General features: G+C 44.4%; 1 protein-coding gene across 4 annotated transcripts in view; it reads left to right on the forward strand.

Annotated features, from left to right (window-relative positions):
• Positions 1–273: 273 nt before the first annotated feature.
• The window catches only part of ncalda (neurocalcin delta a), a 35,872-nt gene continuing 20,317 nt past the window's right edge, over positions 274–15,828 (forward strand). The window contains exon 1 of one of the 4 annotated variants that reach the window (XM_062991462.1): positions 274–331. The gene's annotated coding sequence lies outside the window, so the exon portion shown is untranslated. Of the gene's footprint in view, positions 332–10,054; positions 10,136–13,738; positions 14,144–15,828 lie in introns of those variants that run through there. The other 3 variants (XM_062991465.1, XM_062991464.1, XM_062991461.1) reach the window with 3 other exon arrangements.

Genomic DNA, 15,828 nt, shown 5'->3' on the forward strand with positions numbered 1-15,828 from the left:
ACAGAAAGTCATAACAAACACTGAGAGATTAAAAATTCAACTGTATAATGTGTAACAGATGAAGTTTAATATATTAATTGTGGTGTTTGTTTAGATTTCTGGGTTAATTATGGAGTAAAAGCTCCTCTCACATGAGGGCGTGTTCATCAGACTGAACCTCAGGCCGGTCAGAAGCGGCGCTGTGCTCGGAGCAGCGACTTTCTCTTTTAATTCTATAGTTTTAGTTTTATTCTATGTGGTTGTTGCTGTAAATCTATAAATCCGTAAATCTGTGTCCTGACTGTGTTCTAACTGTGTCTGTTGTGCCGCCTGTCCACGAAGCCCAGTCACGGTGAGTAAAGTTTGCATTTCTGCTGAACTTCGTAGGGACTCAATCTTTTGCGGTGCAGTTAGCTGTGTGCTAAAGCTACAAACACCGAGCGCTTAGTGCAGCTTTATTCACTGCTTTTATTTACTCTGATTCAGTCAAACATGTTTATTTTAGCACTTAACAGCACAAGTTCTTGTGTCTTCTTAGTTTGTTTAGTTTTTGGACTGTTTTAGCTTGTTAAATGTGAAACGTGCTCAGCTAACTAGTTTTATTAGGAAGTCACATCCAGCCAACAAGCTAACGTTTATAAACCGAACCGAACAGCTCAGTTATTTTATCTGACTATATTTTATCTAGTTATTTATCATTTTACCTACAAAATATATAAGAATAGTAATAAAAACAATATCTAAAACATTTTAAAAAATACATTAAGAAAGTTATTTCAGAAACAAGCCATGTGTTACATGAATTATCATCTTTCACATTTCTAGGTTAAATGGTAAAGGAGCTCAATATATTTATTTTCAGTTAAATATGTAATTAAAATTGTACAAATGTATGTTATAATCAAGCTTTGTGGTACTTGAGGAACATAATTCTCTGTTTTACTTTTGGTGACATTTATTATTATTATAAGATAATCCTTTATTAGTCCCACAGTGGGGAAATTCACAATTTCACTATTATTATTATTATTATTATTATTAGTGGTTTAACATCTGTAGGTTATTATTATTTTTATTATTATTGTTATTATTAGTTTGACATCTGTAGGTTATTGTTATTATTATTATCATTATTATTATTATCTTTATTATTATTATTATCTTTAATATTATTATTATTATTGTCTTTATTATTATTATTATCTTTATTATTATTGTTATTATTATTGTTATCTTTATTATTATTATTACTGTCTTTATTATTATTATCTTATTATTGTTATTATTATTAGTTTGACATCTGTAGGGTATTATTATTTATTATTATCATCAGTATTATTTATTATTATTATTATTATTATTAGGGGTTTAACATCTGTAGGTTATTATTATTTTTATTATTATTGTTATTATTAGTTTGACATCTGTAGGTTATTGTTATTATTATTATTATCATTATTATTATTATCTTTAATATTATTATTATTATTATTGTCTTTATTATTATTATTATTATCTTTATTATTATTGTTATTATAATTATTGTTATCTTTATTATTATTATTATTACTGTCTTTATTATTATTATCTTATTATTGTTATTATTATTAGTTTGACATCTGTAGGGTATTATTATTTATTATTATCATCAGTATTATTTTTTATTATTATTATTATTAGGGGTTTGACATCTGTAGGTTATTAGTATTATATTTATTTATTTGTATTGTTATTGGTTTGACATCTTTAGGTCATTATTATTATCAGTATTATTATTTATTATTATTGGTTTAACATTTGTAGGTTATTATTATCTTTATTATTAATGTTATTATTGGTTTGACATCTGTAGGTTATTAGTATCACTATTATTATTTATGATTATTGTTATTGTTATTAGTGGTTTAACACTAATAACAATAAACACCAGTGCTGACATCTCAAACTCACGAGTTCTAATCTCGGCTCTGCTACCGGCAGGCTGGGTGCCTATGCAGACAACGATCGGGTCGTCCGAGGGTGGGAGCGCCGGGATTCCTCATGACTGGTCATTGATGCGATCGGATTGGCTGCACAGAGACGGGGGATAATGGAGATCTGTGCGTGACTCTCTGTGCACGATACGGATCTCTGTATGAACTCGCCTCGTGCAGGTGGAAAGAAGCAGTCGGTACTGCACGTGTGTCAGAGGGGGTGTGTTTTAGTCAGGGCTCTTTCTGGGGTAATTGGAAATGACTAGACAGGGAGTAGAGAGACCTGGCATCGACCTGCCGAAATAACCATGAACTTATAGACGCCTGTGCGTCACTGGTACATTCAATGCATTTTTTTGATGCAGCGGTGGACTGTGTTAAGTGACAACATAGTTTCCGAGCTCGTCTGGCTATATTTATTTCATTAGCATGTCGGTCTGTCATGCAGTGCCGTCTGAGGGCTCAAAGATTCCTCCTGATTCACGCAATCTTTTCACAATATTATGTAGAGATGGACCGATCGGGGTTTTTGGCACCGATTCCGATCTCCGATCTCCTTTCAGGGACATTCCGATCGGGGGGGCGGGGGGGGAATTAGCAGTAAATAAACTTAAAAAGAGCCTCACACTGAAGATAAACCGGAGCAGCGCGCGTGTTTGTGCCTTTAGAAGAGACGCTTTGTTCACAGTATCGCTATAAGTGATTCATTGATTCATGAGTTGATTCGTTTTTATGTGAAGCGTAAGTTTCTCTTCTCGGTTATCTCTCCGTGTTTACTGTTATTAATTAAATGTCGTGGTTTTAAATAAACACCAACTACTACAGAACATTCTGTGTGACTCTCTTACATTAAAAAGCTTCATTAAACTGTTATTACCACAGATCTGTAACCGAGTCAGACTCGTTCCGTCTAAGGAGCTAAAAGTTCAGCAGATGATCCTGAACTAACGAATTTGCTAATGAATAAACTTTTGCCTCTGATTGGCTCTGTAACGTTTTCTGTTCTCATCTACATCACAAGTAAGAACCGCTTACGATTTACCAAAGTGAACCAGGAGTTTATATAACGTGCTGATAGAATCGACTCAGATGTGACCGGGTCGAATTATCTTTTTAAAGTAAATATTACAATCAGCAAAATTACATCGTAAGAGCTTTCACGATGGTTTCTGTACGATGGTTGATGAATGGTGATGTGATGGTTGGCGTCTGGATCAATCCACTGAGCTGTTAACTTAACGTGATCTTTATATATCACACGAACGGATCGGCTACTTTTAGGAAATATCGCCGATCGCCGATAGCATATTTTGATTAAAAATCGGCCGATACCGATTCGTAGCCGATCGATCGTCCCATCTCTAATATTATGTACAGTAGATGGTGAGAGACAAAGTTTGGAACACGGTGGTGAGCCAAGACCCATCGTTGCTTGCATCCTTTTGTACCTACTCATGATTTGTGGGGTGGGGCTGTCTCAGTTGCCTGTGAGGAGTTTTGGATTCTCTCAGCATGTCAGCATGGGTTTCCTCCAGGTACATGCAGAAGGTGGATTAGCTGCTCTAAATCGCCCTAGGTGTGAGTAAGCCAGTGCGAGAGCATGTGCTGCTCCATGTAGATCCAGCGTTTGTTGTCCAGCGTTTGTTTCTGCATTGTAGACTCGCACTATATGGCCAAAAGTATTCGGACGGCTGACCGTAAGCTTGTCGGACGTCCTAGTTTAAAAACGAACAGTGTGTGATCTTTTCAGCTACAACAAAAGTGTGTCTGTGTGTGTGGGAATTTGTGCCCTTTCTGTCAAAGGATGAACGTATTTGTATGGCTGGGATGTTCCCGGTTCGTCCCAGAGCCGTTGAGTGGGGCTGAGGTCAGAGCTCTGTGCCGGACACTGGAGTTTCTTTATAGAGCTTGCTCATGCTGGAACAGGAAAGGACCTTCCCTAAACTGTTGCTGCATATAAATCTGGAAGCATGTCATTTCCTTTATTCCTTAAGAAGGAGCGTCCCAATACTTAAGTCCAGGAAGTCTCGACTCTTCACCTCCCACCACGTATTGTTGTTAAACGTGGAGCAGATGGTAATTAGTGACACTAATTAAAACCTAACAATAACATAACGAGTGTGTGTGTGTGTGTGTGTGTGTGTGTGTGTGTGTGTGTGTGTGTGTGTTAGTGCCAGACCTCCCTGGTTGTGTCTCCCGGCAGGGAGGAAGTTAACACAGATGATCCGCCGTGAGAGCTGGCAACCTAGTAGAGCTCACTTCTGTGAGGACGACGGTTCGAGACCCGGACTGAATAATAATATTCATGCAAAGATTCTCATCAGTGTGACGAGTTTAATTGTCCCGGAATATCCGGGAGTAAAAAGCTTACCAGTTGGCAAGAGGATGAACTTCATCTGCCACCAATGGACATCAAACCCCTTATAAACGACTACTGGAACACACAAACGAACAACGAACTACACAAGATGCACCCCAACGTCAGAAATAAACCAAAAATACATGAAAACAGGAAAACGTACAGCCCTGACCTGTCGAGGCATGGACTCCACTAGACCCCTGAAGGTGTGCTGTGGTATCTGGCACCAAGATGGTCAGCAGCAGATCCTTTTACTCCTGTAAGTTGTGAGGTGGGGCCTCCATGGATCGGACTTGTTCGTCCAGCACGTCCCACAGATGCTGGATCGGATTGAGATCTGGGGAATCTGGAGGCCAAACTGGTCGTTGTTCTCCTCAAACCGTTCCAGGGAGCATCATCCTGCTGAAAGAGGCCACAGATATCAGGGAAGCGTCTCCATGAGAGGATGAACATGGTCTGCAACAATGCTCAGGTAGGAGCTACGTGTTAGAGTAACATCCACATGGATGGCAGTGACCCAAGGTTTCCCAGCAGAGCATCAATGAGCCTTGGCCGCCCATGACCCTGTCACTGGTTAACCCCCCCCCCCACTAACAGGTGCCGTGATAAAGAGATAATCAGTGTTATTCACTTCACCTGTCAGTGCTCATATATTTATAAAACACAAGACCAGTAAAATAAGCACAAAACAGGGGTAGCTTAGTGGTTAAGATACTGGACTAGAGATCAGAAGGTTGCTGGTTTAAGCCCCACCACTGCCAGGTTGCCACAGTTGGGCCCCTGAGCAAGGCTCTTAACCCTCAATTCCGTAGTCGCTTTGGATAAAAACATCTGCTAAAAGTAAATGTACGTAAATCGCTGATTCCTGTGGTGAATATCACACACGTGAAACATGGCGTTATAAACACACCGGTGCTCTTTGATCTCTTTTAATCTTTATAAGTGTGTAATATGAGCCTTATTTTCTCACAAACCACAAACATGCAGTGGTGCACGCATTCAGGTGCCAACACGCATGTGCAGGACGCACAGACACTGACCGGCCCTGTAATCTGATACAGAAGTTTACACCACTGTTGTTCTGTTGAACAAATCACGTTAGGGATTACCCACCTGGTCTGACCAGCTTTGATCGCTGAGGCAGTGAGCGATACTGTTAAGGCTGTAAATAATGCTGTGGTCACGCAAAGGTCACGTGTGTGTTACTTAAGCTACCGGGAGAGGAGGTCCTGGGTTCTATTCACAGGTGTGGAGTTCGTATGTTCTCCGCGCGTCTGTCCTAACACACGCCCCTCCGACTTGTGTAGAGTGCCGACCGCTTCGTTTCACCTGCACCAGGCACGTTGATACGGAGAGCCGCATCGTGCACGGAGAGTCACGCACTGATCGATCAGCCAGCGGGGGGCGTAATTGCAGCAGTTATGATGAATCCCCTCTGGCACTCCCACCCTCAGACGAGCCTATAATAGTCCGTATAGCCGTATAGGGCTGGTCCGAGGGTGGGAGTGCTGCAGGGACGTACCTACTAGGCCAGTGGTAGCCTAGTGTGTAGAGCTTTGGGCTATCAATCAAAAGGTTAAGTGTTTGAATCCCAGCTCTGCCATGCAGCCACTGTCGGGCCCTTGGGCAAGGCCCTTCACCCCTTCTCTTCTTCAGAGGTGCCGTGTAGCCTAGTGGGTAAGGTACTGGACTAGTGGTTAAAAGGCAGCTTGTTTAAGCCCCACCACTGTCAGGTTGCCACTGTTGGGCCCTTGAGCAAGGAAATGAAACTACGACCCCTGCTGGCTGATCAACAGTACTGCACGGACAGGGCATAATGGAGATCAGTGCGCGATACATATCTCCGTGTGTGTATGAACCCAACTGGTGCAGGTGAAAAGAAGCGGTCTGTACTGGACTGTACTCTCCTCGGTCAGGAGTGGGAATCAGGGAATTGGATATGACTAGATTGGGAGGAACATTGGGGCCCTGGGGCTGATGTTTCAATCCCAGTGGTGCTATCAGCCAGTCGGGCTTCTATACACGCATGATTGGCTATGTGTGAGGGGTGGGGGGTTGTCAGTGTTGCATCAGGAAGGGCATCCGGAATAAAAACTGACCCCTAAAAATACGGGGGCAGCCGGTTTTGGTGGTGAGGTGTGGGTGTGGGTGTGGCACGTCTCAGCCTCCAGTTCTGCTAGAACAAACCCCTGAAAGTCTCGGTGTGAATTGAGCTGGAGTTTTCTTCGGTCTGAGTGGGCTGAAAATCGTGACTGTTGCTTCTCTCATGGGGAACAAAGCTAAAGCACAAGTAGGCGTCGTACAGCTACACACACACACACACACACACACACACACACACCCCTGCTAGATGCACTGCGGCTGCACGCTGTATTCTGCGCATTTAAGCAGAACCCACGACTGGCGTCCAAACAGACGAGCGCCGCCGCCTGTGGTCTCGTCCTCTTCCTCAACCTGGGTTTTACCACGGAGAGTATTCGACATGTTCTCTACCAGCTAGATTCAAATCTAAATCTGCTGTTCTTTCCTTTTATACAGATTATTTATAGCCGTACAATTTGAATTCTGTTTTTAAGACATCCAAATGGATTAATGTTAGTCTGTTGGGGGCCAGACGGAGTAAAAAAAAATACACAACCACGGGGCCACAGAGTCTTTAATAATAAAAGAAATAAAAATATAATAATAAGAGCTCCTGATTACTAACAGTTCCACTGTGATTGATAATCTATCGTCCACGTGTCGTGATCTCACTCACCGGTTTATAACTTTAACGTGAAGATTATTAAACTTCTTTACATTAAACATATCCACTTCCCGGCCGCTCAGGTGGCGCAGCGGTAAAAACACACGCTGCAACCGGAGCCGGATCTCGAGTACGTCGTATCGAATCCAGCTCTGCCTTACCGGCCGAGGATGAGCGGCCACACGAACAACGATTGGCCTGTTGTTCAGATGTGCGGGACTAAGTCGGATGTGGGTCTCTCTCTGTCAGAATGGTGCGGTTACGAGCTCTGCTGGCTGATTAGGGGCGTCTACACGGAGATGAGTCTTAGGGTGTGTCTCTCCGCACGCAACGGTGGGTGGCGCAACACTCGTCAATGTGTGGGAGGCAAGATGCATACGGCTTGCTGCCCACGTGTCGGAGGGGGTGTAGGTTAGCTTCGATCTCTTCGGTCAGGGCAGGGATCGGCAGGGAGGAAGCATGATGCAAATTGGGCGATTGGACGCGCTAAAGGGAGAGAAAATGCATTAAAAAAAACATACCCACTTCCCTCTGAACCTTTGTTTCTCTGGAGCCGCCGCATTTATCCAAAAACTGGGGAACGGTAATGTAGGTGTGACGTTAACGTCATGAGTCGGGGGGGGGAAAAGAAGACGGGGACTTTCATTTTATTTCTAAAATACCTCCCGAGCCGTTTCAAAAATGTTAACGGGCCGCAAATGTATCAAGAGTACCTGTGTTCTGAAAAAACACCGACAATTTATGGTAGGACGTATTATGAATTGGTAGTGACTCTCTAGTAAAGCAATAAAATAGCACAGTGTGTCACAGAGCTTGTAAAAGGCCAACTCAAGACCTGATACCAGTATACAAAAGGTTGCTGGTTCAATTCCCATCAGGGCGGCACGGTGGCTCGGTGGGTAGCACTGTCGCCTCACAGCAAGAAGGTCCTGGGTTCGATCCCCAGATGGGGCGGTCCGGGTCCTTTCTGTGTGGAGTTTGCATGTTCTCCCCGTGTCTGCGTGGGTTTCCTCCGGGTGCTCCGGTTTCCTCCCACAGTACAAAGACGTGCAAGTGAATTCAAGGTGAATTGAAGATACTAAATTGTCCAAGACTGTGCTTGATATTTCCTTGTGAACTGATGAATCTTGTGTAATGAGTAACTATCGTTCCTGTCATGAATGTAACCAAAGTGTAAAACATGACGTTAAAATCCTAATAAACAAACAAACGAACTATCCCCATCACTGCCAGGTTGCTGATGTTGGGTATTTGAGTAAGGTCCTTAACCCTCAATTGCTCAGACTGTATACTGTCGCTCCACTGTACGTCGCTTTGTATAAAGGTGTCTGCTAAATGCCAAAAATGTAAATGACTGTGTGGTTTGTCCCGATGGACACTCTTCTTCTTTTTATTGCCAATTGTGCTCGTAACTATCTGTTATAAAATCCTGTAGCGTAGACCAGACCTGGGCATTGTACGGCCCGGCCCGCGTGCCGGATACATCCCCAACCGGCCCGCGTGAGGTCCGTGGCAATTAAAAATCAGACGTAAATAAATGTACATCACACATTCAACACAACAGGATTGTTTCTGACGGGAGCGCTATGTCTTTACATTTCCGTAAGTTTGGATTTACGTGTGTGCGTGTGTGTACCAGCTTCAGCGTAATGTGTCGGCGAACAGAACCGAGTGTGACTGACGGTCGAGTCTTTAACAAGACATGGACTTCTGAAGTATTTATGTACTGAAGTCAGATGTAAAGCTGTTTAAGGATCACAATTTAAGGTTTAAATCGCTGTTACGGTACTAAACACAGAAACACAAGAACGTGAACGATGCGGAGCGTCTAGGGATGTAACGATTCACCACGAGACAGTTAATAACCGAGGTAAAAATTCCATGATTCAAATCGATGTAAAAGGAATCGATATTCGTTTTAAACAGCAGAGGGAGCTGGCTCTATACACCTCGCCTGGTTGACGTCACTGGCGCTATACGCCTGGTTGCCAAATTCGGGGTTTTTCAACCAAATTGGGCTTAATTCAAAATTATTTTGCGTAGTTTGTACCTACCTCAGAAATAAAAGGGCGTTGATTATTTAGATACATGAAAATTAATCACAAATACAGGATTTCATTTTCTTTTTTAAGAGAAATAATAAAAAGGAAACTTTTTCATTATTTGTCTTCAATTTCAGTTTTAAAAAATCGGGAAAACATCGTATCGTGAACCCAGTATCGTGAATCGCATCGCAGCATGGGTAGAGCGTGTCGTTACAGCCCTAGGAGCGTCACACCTGAAGCTTCACTAACTAAACTGCAAATGCAACAAGGACTTTTTATAAAGTTTAACACATCCAGAACTGAAGCAGTCAGGACCAGCTTTGTGATTTTAATAAGAATATCCAACAATAACAAAGGACTGAAAAACTAATGATGTAATTAGACTCAAAATCAAAATAGTGTAAAGATTAAAAACCTGCACATTTAGTTCACATTTGTTTTTGCGAAATTAGTTGATTAAATAGTGAAATAATGTTGATGTTTTTACTCTGCCTACTTCTCATTTTCTGATGGTAACATCTAAACAGTAACAGATTACCAGTACTGTACAATTTACTGCTTTTTATAAAGAGATCAAATGAATATTGAGCAGAATTAAGTTCACCTTATTGGTTCCGGCCCTCCACAACAGTCCCGGTTTCTTATGTGGCCCCTTGGAAAATATAATCGCCCACCCCTGGCGTAGACGGTCCTACTAAAGTCTATTTTTAATTAGCGCGCTACTTCTACCCGTGGGCTCTCTAACCTAAACATTTTCGGACCACACGTGGGTACACATTGCTAACATCAGAATGAGCAAGATTCCTGTGTGCTGCGTTTTTAGAATCCTGTTTTATTAGGGTCACAATCTGTGATTGAAGTATTTGGTTTTGTGCTATCGTTCTAGAAATGCAGAGCTAAAAGTCTCAATACAACCAGTCCGGGACTGATGTATTTGTTTTCCCCTTCTGTAGATTAACTGTGGGGAGCGTTGCAGCCGTACCGCCGACTCCGAGCGCCGACTGTGAGCGCCGACTCCGCCTGTGAGTACTCGGTATGCTAAGTGTGTGTGTGTCCGGTTAGCTTCGTTTGTTTGGATCTCATCCCTGATAACAAGCTTCCTTTAAATTCTACTTACTCTAATGACCATATAAGGCTTTTATGTATTAAAAAGCATCTTTATATGATAATGTATATAAGTGCGTAAATTGAGACTATAGTGCGTTAAACCGCTGAGCGTTCGCTGCGTGATGTGACCCGTGACCCCCGAGCGTAACTAACTTTAGCCGCTGCTCTCTTTCCCATGACTCACTGGCGGCGCTGGATCTGCGTCCTGATATTCCCATGCTCCGACATGCACTCTGACCCGGGGCGTGCGCGACCGAACGGACGCAGACGCGCGGGTTATTTCAGTCGCCCGCGCCGCTAACGTGTGCTAAAAAGGAACGGTGTAGTCATGTGCTCTCTGCACCGAGCGTAGTTGTAGCCTAGTGGTTAAGGTACTGGACTAGTAATCCAAAGGTCGCTGGTTCAAGCCCCACCACTGCCAGGTTGCCACTGTTGGGCCCTTGAGCAAGGCCCTTAACCCTCAGTTGCTCAGACTGTATACTGTCACAGTACTGTAAGTCGCTTTGGATAAAAGCGTCTCCTAAATGCTTAAAATGTCATTTTAAAATGACTTCAAACCGTACCCACCGCATAGACTTGAAACTGTACCCAGTGCGACCCTGACCAGGATGAATTGGTGGTAAAACGTGACAATAAAGTGGCGGGGAAACATTTATACCTACATATATTTTTACGATCAGCCAGCAGAGGTCGTAACTGCAGCAGTTAGGAGGAATCCTCTCCAGCTCTCCCACCCTGCGGGCAGCAAAGCAGAGATTCGAACCCTAGTTGTGAGCTACCTAGGGATGTCTCGATCTGATCTCGGAATCGGGGCCGATCAAGGCATTTTTTAACTGACCGGTATCGGCTTTACTAATCCCGATCCTAATCCGATCCTTCGTTTTACGTCAGCATGTCCGCTGTGTGGAAATACTTTAAATTGGAAAGTGAAACAAGTCCAGCAGTGAAGTGTAACGTCTGCACTGCGAGCGTTTCACGAGGCGGTGGGAGCAGAGCCGCGTTCATTACTGTAGAATTTTACTGTTTATATGGTGTGTGAGTCGAGGATCACTCCGGTTTACAAAACAACGTAGTGATGCACTCGCTTAATAAAGAAATAAATACACGCTATATTCACATGTCGTCGGGAGCAGAACACTTTATTAACTTCTTCTGTTACGGTACCGAATAGCGGACAGCTAGAGTCAAGCACGCTATTCCATGCACTATGGAAGCCCCAAAGGGTCAAAACACACTCACTTCGCGTAGAAACGTCCATCAAACCATCGTCACAATACAAGCACAGAAAAGTTTGTTACAGTTACAACACGCATACAAGTACGGTGGCTCATAAGAAACAAACCAGATATCATTTAATCGAACGATCTACAATCACTACCAATCTGATACGGCACCTAAAAAATAAACACTCGGCCGAATACAGCGAGTTTATTATTATTATTATATGATGAGAAGAGGAACCGGCCGTCCGCTAACACGGCAGAGATGCTGATTCTCCTCAGAAAGAACCTTCACTTCATTCTGAGTGTTCTAGTTTTACTGCTACAACGCTGCACTAAGTTTGTTTACTTTTATTTTGTAAAAATACAAGAACATTAAGCAATAGCTTGGATGCAGGCGATTTTTTTCCTTCAGCACTGCAGAGCTATTCAGTTGTTAAACATGTACACTGGATTAATGTGAATAACTGTAATGTAGTTGAAGTGTGCACTGTGTGAACAGTATTATCTAGTTCTTATCTAGACAATATCTAGAAAATACAAGTATCGGATCGGGATCAAAATTCGGGATCGGAACATCTCTAGAGCTAGCGTGTTTTACTGCTGCGCCGCCCCTGCGTACTTTCATTTTACCGTTTTACTAGAGCGCTGCTCATTAGGGATGTAACGATTCACCACAATACAGTTAATAACCGATTCAAAAATTCCACGATTCAAATCGATTTGACATGTATAATAAATCGATGTTCACCTCGCCTGGTTGACGTCACTGGGGCTTATACGCCTGGTTGCCAGATTCGGGGTTTTTTTTAAACCAAATTGGGCTTAATTCAAAATTGTTTTGCGTAGTTTGTACCTACCTCAGAAATAAAAGGACGTTCATTATTTAGATAAATGAAAAAGAAGCACAAATACAGTATTTTGTGTTTTTTAAGAGAAGTAATGAAAGGAATCTTTGTCATCATTTGTCTTTCATTTCAGTTTTAAAAACATTGTATCGTGAACCCAGTATCGTGAATCGCATCGCATCGTGGGTAGAGTGTATCGTTACATCCCTACCGCTCGTACAAGATGAGTTCAGTTTAAACCCTTGTGTTTCCCCTCGGCGTCTTGGCATAATCAGGGACGGCGGCTCAATTTGCGATCGCCACAGTTAATAATCTTTATTTAAAGAGACTTACAGTACTGAGTCAGTTTACAGTCTGAGCAATTAGGGTTAAGGGCCTTGCTCAGGGGTCCAACAGTGGCAACCTGGCAGTGGTGAGGCTTGAACCAACAACCTTCTGATTACTAATCCAGTTCCTTTACCACTAGGCCACCAAACTGGTGGTACTGACGGTGATCTTTGAGCGTTTCTGCAGTACCTCCAGACTAATGAATCTGGGCCGTGTATGGTGTCGTGACGCCCCTGATGAACTAAACTGGGTTAGCGATGAATAATAAAAACGTCGGTCTGACGTAACCCTGCTCCACTTCCTGTGACGTGATGAAGCATCTCTCACGACTCCCTACAGTCCGAAGTTCCTCTCAGCCCTGCGACTTCACTCCCTACGGTTCGAATCTCACTCGGAACGTCCGAACTCGCCGTGTAGCCGACTCCAGTAGAAAGCTCACTTCTACACGTTTCTATTAAGCGTGGAGCGCTGAGCCACGAGAATTCAGCCTCTCTTTATTTCTATTGAAATCGCTGCGCGGCCGCGCTCCTGTTGCCACGGCGACGCGGCTCACTTCTTCTTTCTCGGCGAGGCCACGTGACCGGGCTGTGCGTCACCGGGGGAGGAACTCTGGAGTTTATCATTCGGAGTCGTTACGCCGACCGCCTTTCTCTTGCCCACTCACTTTCTCTCTCATGCGCTCTCTCTCTCTTTCTCGCTCTTGCTATTGCTCGCTCTTGCTATTGCTCTCTCTTGCTTTCACGTTCTTTCTTAGCTTGCTCTCTCTCTCTCTTTTGCCCTCTCTCGCGGCTCTCTCTCTTTTGCTCTCTCTCTCTTTTGCTCTCTCTCGGCTTTCTCGCTCTTGCTATCGCTCTCTCTCTCGCTCACGTTCTTTCTCAGCTTGCTCTCTCTCTTGCTCTTGCTATCGCTCCCTCACTTTCACTCTCTCTCGCACGCTCTCTCTTGGATCTTTCTCTGCTGCCTGTTGCTGCCTGCGTTTGTGACTCCGGGGAGGAACTCTCTCTCTCTCTCTCTGTGCTCTCTTGCTATTGCTCTCTCTCTCTTGCTCGCTCGCTCTTGCTATCACTCTATTTTGCTCTCTCTCTCTCTCTCGCACTCTCTCTCTTTTGCTCTCTCACTCTTGCTATCGCTCTCTCTCTCTCTCGCTCTGCCTCTTTCAGCTTGCTCTCTCACCCTCACATTCTTTCAGCTTGCTCTCTTTCTCTCGCTCTTGCTATCGCTCTCTCTCTCGCTCTGCCTCCCTCTCACTCTCTCTTGCTCTCACGTTCTCTCTCAGCTTGCTCTCTCTCTCACTCTCTCTCTCGGATCTTCCTCCACCGCCTGTTGCTGTCCACGTTCACGACTCCAGTGAGGAACTCTCTCGCTCTGCTCTCGCTTGCTCCCCTGTTCTCTCTCTGCTCTCGCTCACTCTCTCACGCTCTCTCTCGGCTCTTCCTCCGCCGCCTGTTGCTGCCCGCGTCCGCGACTCCGCCGAGGAACTCTCTCTCTCTCCTCGGTTATGGACTGCTGAGGACTTCGAGTTCTCGTTTTAACTGAAAGGTACGGTCGTGTTCTCGTCTACGTCGTTTTTGGGAGTCCGTGTTCCTCTGGGTTCTGCGTCTGCCGGATGTGAGGCCGGGTCGTTCCCCCGAGGGTCGCGCTGGTATGTGTGCTGAGATTGGGAGAACTGGAGATTTTGGAACAGGGGGGGAGAAGGAGGATGTGAAGAATACGCAGGGGTTGTGTGGATGTGTAGGGCCTCTCCAGCCTGTTGCATTGCTAGATCATTGGTGGATCCTTAGCGGATCCCTCGTGGATCCCTTGGGCATAGGGAGCCGATGCGGCCGCAGGTTCTCATAGCAACCAGATCGAAGGCTTCCGTCATTTAAAAACTAGACTGATTTAGCAGACGCTTTTATCCATAGTGACTTACAGTACTGTGACAGTATATTGAGGGTTAAGGGCCTCGCTCAAGGGCCCAACAGTGGCAATCTGGCAGTGGTGGGACTTGAACCAGCGACATTATGATTACCAGTCCAGTACCTTAACCAGTAGGCTACTACTGTCCTACAATACTGTGACAGTATACAGTCTAAGCAATTGAGGGTTAAGGGCCTTGCCTAAGGGCCCACCAGCAGCAGCCTGGCAGTGGTGGGACTTGAACCAGCGACATTATGATTACCAGTCCAGTACCTTAACCAGTAGGCTACTACTGTCCTACAATACTGTGACAGTATACAGTCTCAGCAATTAAGGGTTAAGGGCCCGACAGCAGCAACCTGGCAGTTTTGGGGCTCGAACCAGCGACCTTCCGATAAATACATTTACATTTCATTTATGGCGTTTAGCAGACGTTTTAATCCAAAGCAACTTACAATTTAAGCAAGTGAGGTTTAGGGGCCCCATTTCAAGGGCCAAACAGCGGCAACCTGGCAGTGGTGGGGCTTGAACCAGCGACATTCTGATTACCAGTCCAGTACTTTAACCAGTAGGCTACAGCTTGCCCTACAATACTGTGAAAGTATACAGTCTAAGCAATTGAGGGTGAAGGGCCTCACTCAAGGGCCCAACAGTGGCAAGTGGACATGTGGGGCTTGAACCAGCAACCTTCTGATTACTCGTTCAGTACCTTAACCACTAGGCTACACCTGCCCTACAATACTATGACCGTATACAGTCTAAGCAATTGAGGGTTAAGGGCCTCGCTCAAGGGCCCAACAGTAGTAAGCGGACAGATGTGGGGCTTGAACCAGCAACCTTTTGATTACTAGTCCAGCACCTTAACCAGTAGGCTACAACTGTCCTGCAATACTGTGACAGTAAACAGTCTAAGCAATTGAGGGTTAAGGGCCTCGCCTAAGGGCCCAACTGTGGCAAGCTGACAGATGTGGGGCCTGAACCAGCAACCTTCTGATTACTGCATTTACATTTACGGCATTTAGCTGAAGCCTCTATCCGAAGCGACAGTATATTGTCTAAGCAATTGAGGGTTAAGGGCCTTGCTCAAGGGCCCGACAGCAGCAACCTGACAGTTTTGGGGCTTGAACCAGCCACCTTCTGATTACTACATTTACATTTGCTGCATTTAGCAGAAGTGTTTATTCAAAGCGTCTGAATACAATTCGAGGAATTAAGGGTTAAGGGCCTTGCTCGAGGGCCCAACTGTGTGGCAAGCGGACAGATGTAGGGCTTGAACCAGCAACCTTTCGATTACTAGTCCAGTGTTTTAACCGCAGAGCTACCGC

This window comes from Trichomycterus rosablanca, chromosome 3 (assembly GCF_030014385.1).
Source record: "Trichomycterus rosablanca isolate fTriRos1 chromosome 3, fTriRos1.hap1, whole genome shotgun sequence".
NCBI lineage: Eukaryota > Metazoa > Chordata > Actinopteri > Siluriformes > Trichomycteridae > Trichomycterus > Trichomycterus rosablanca.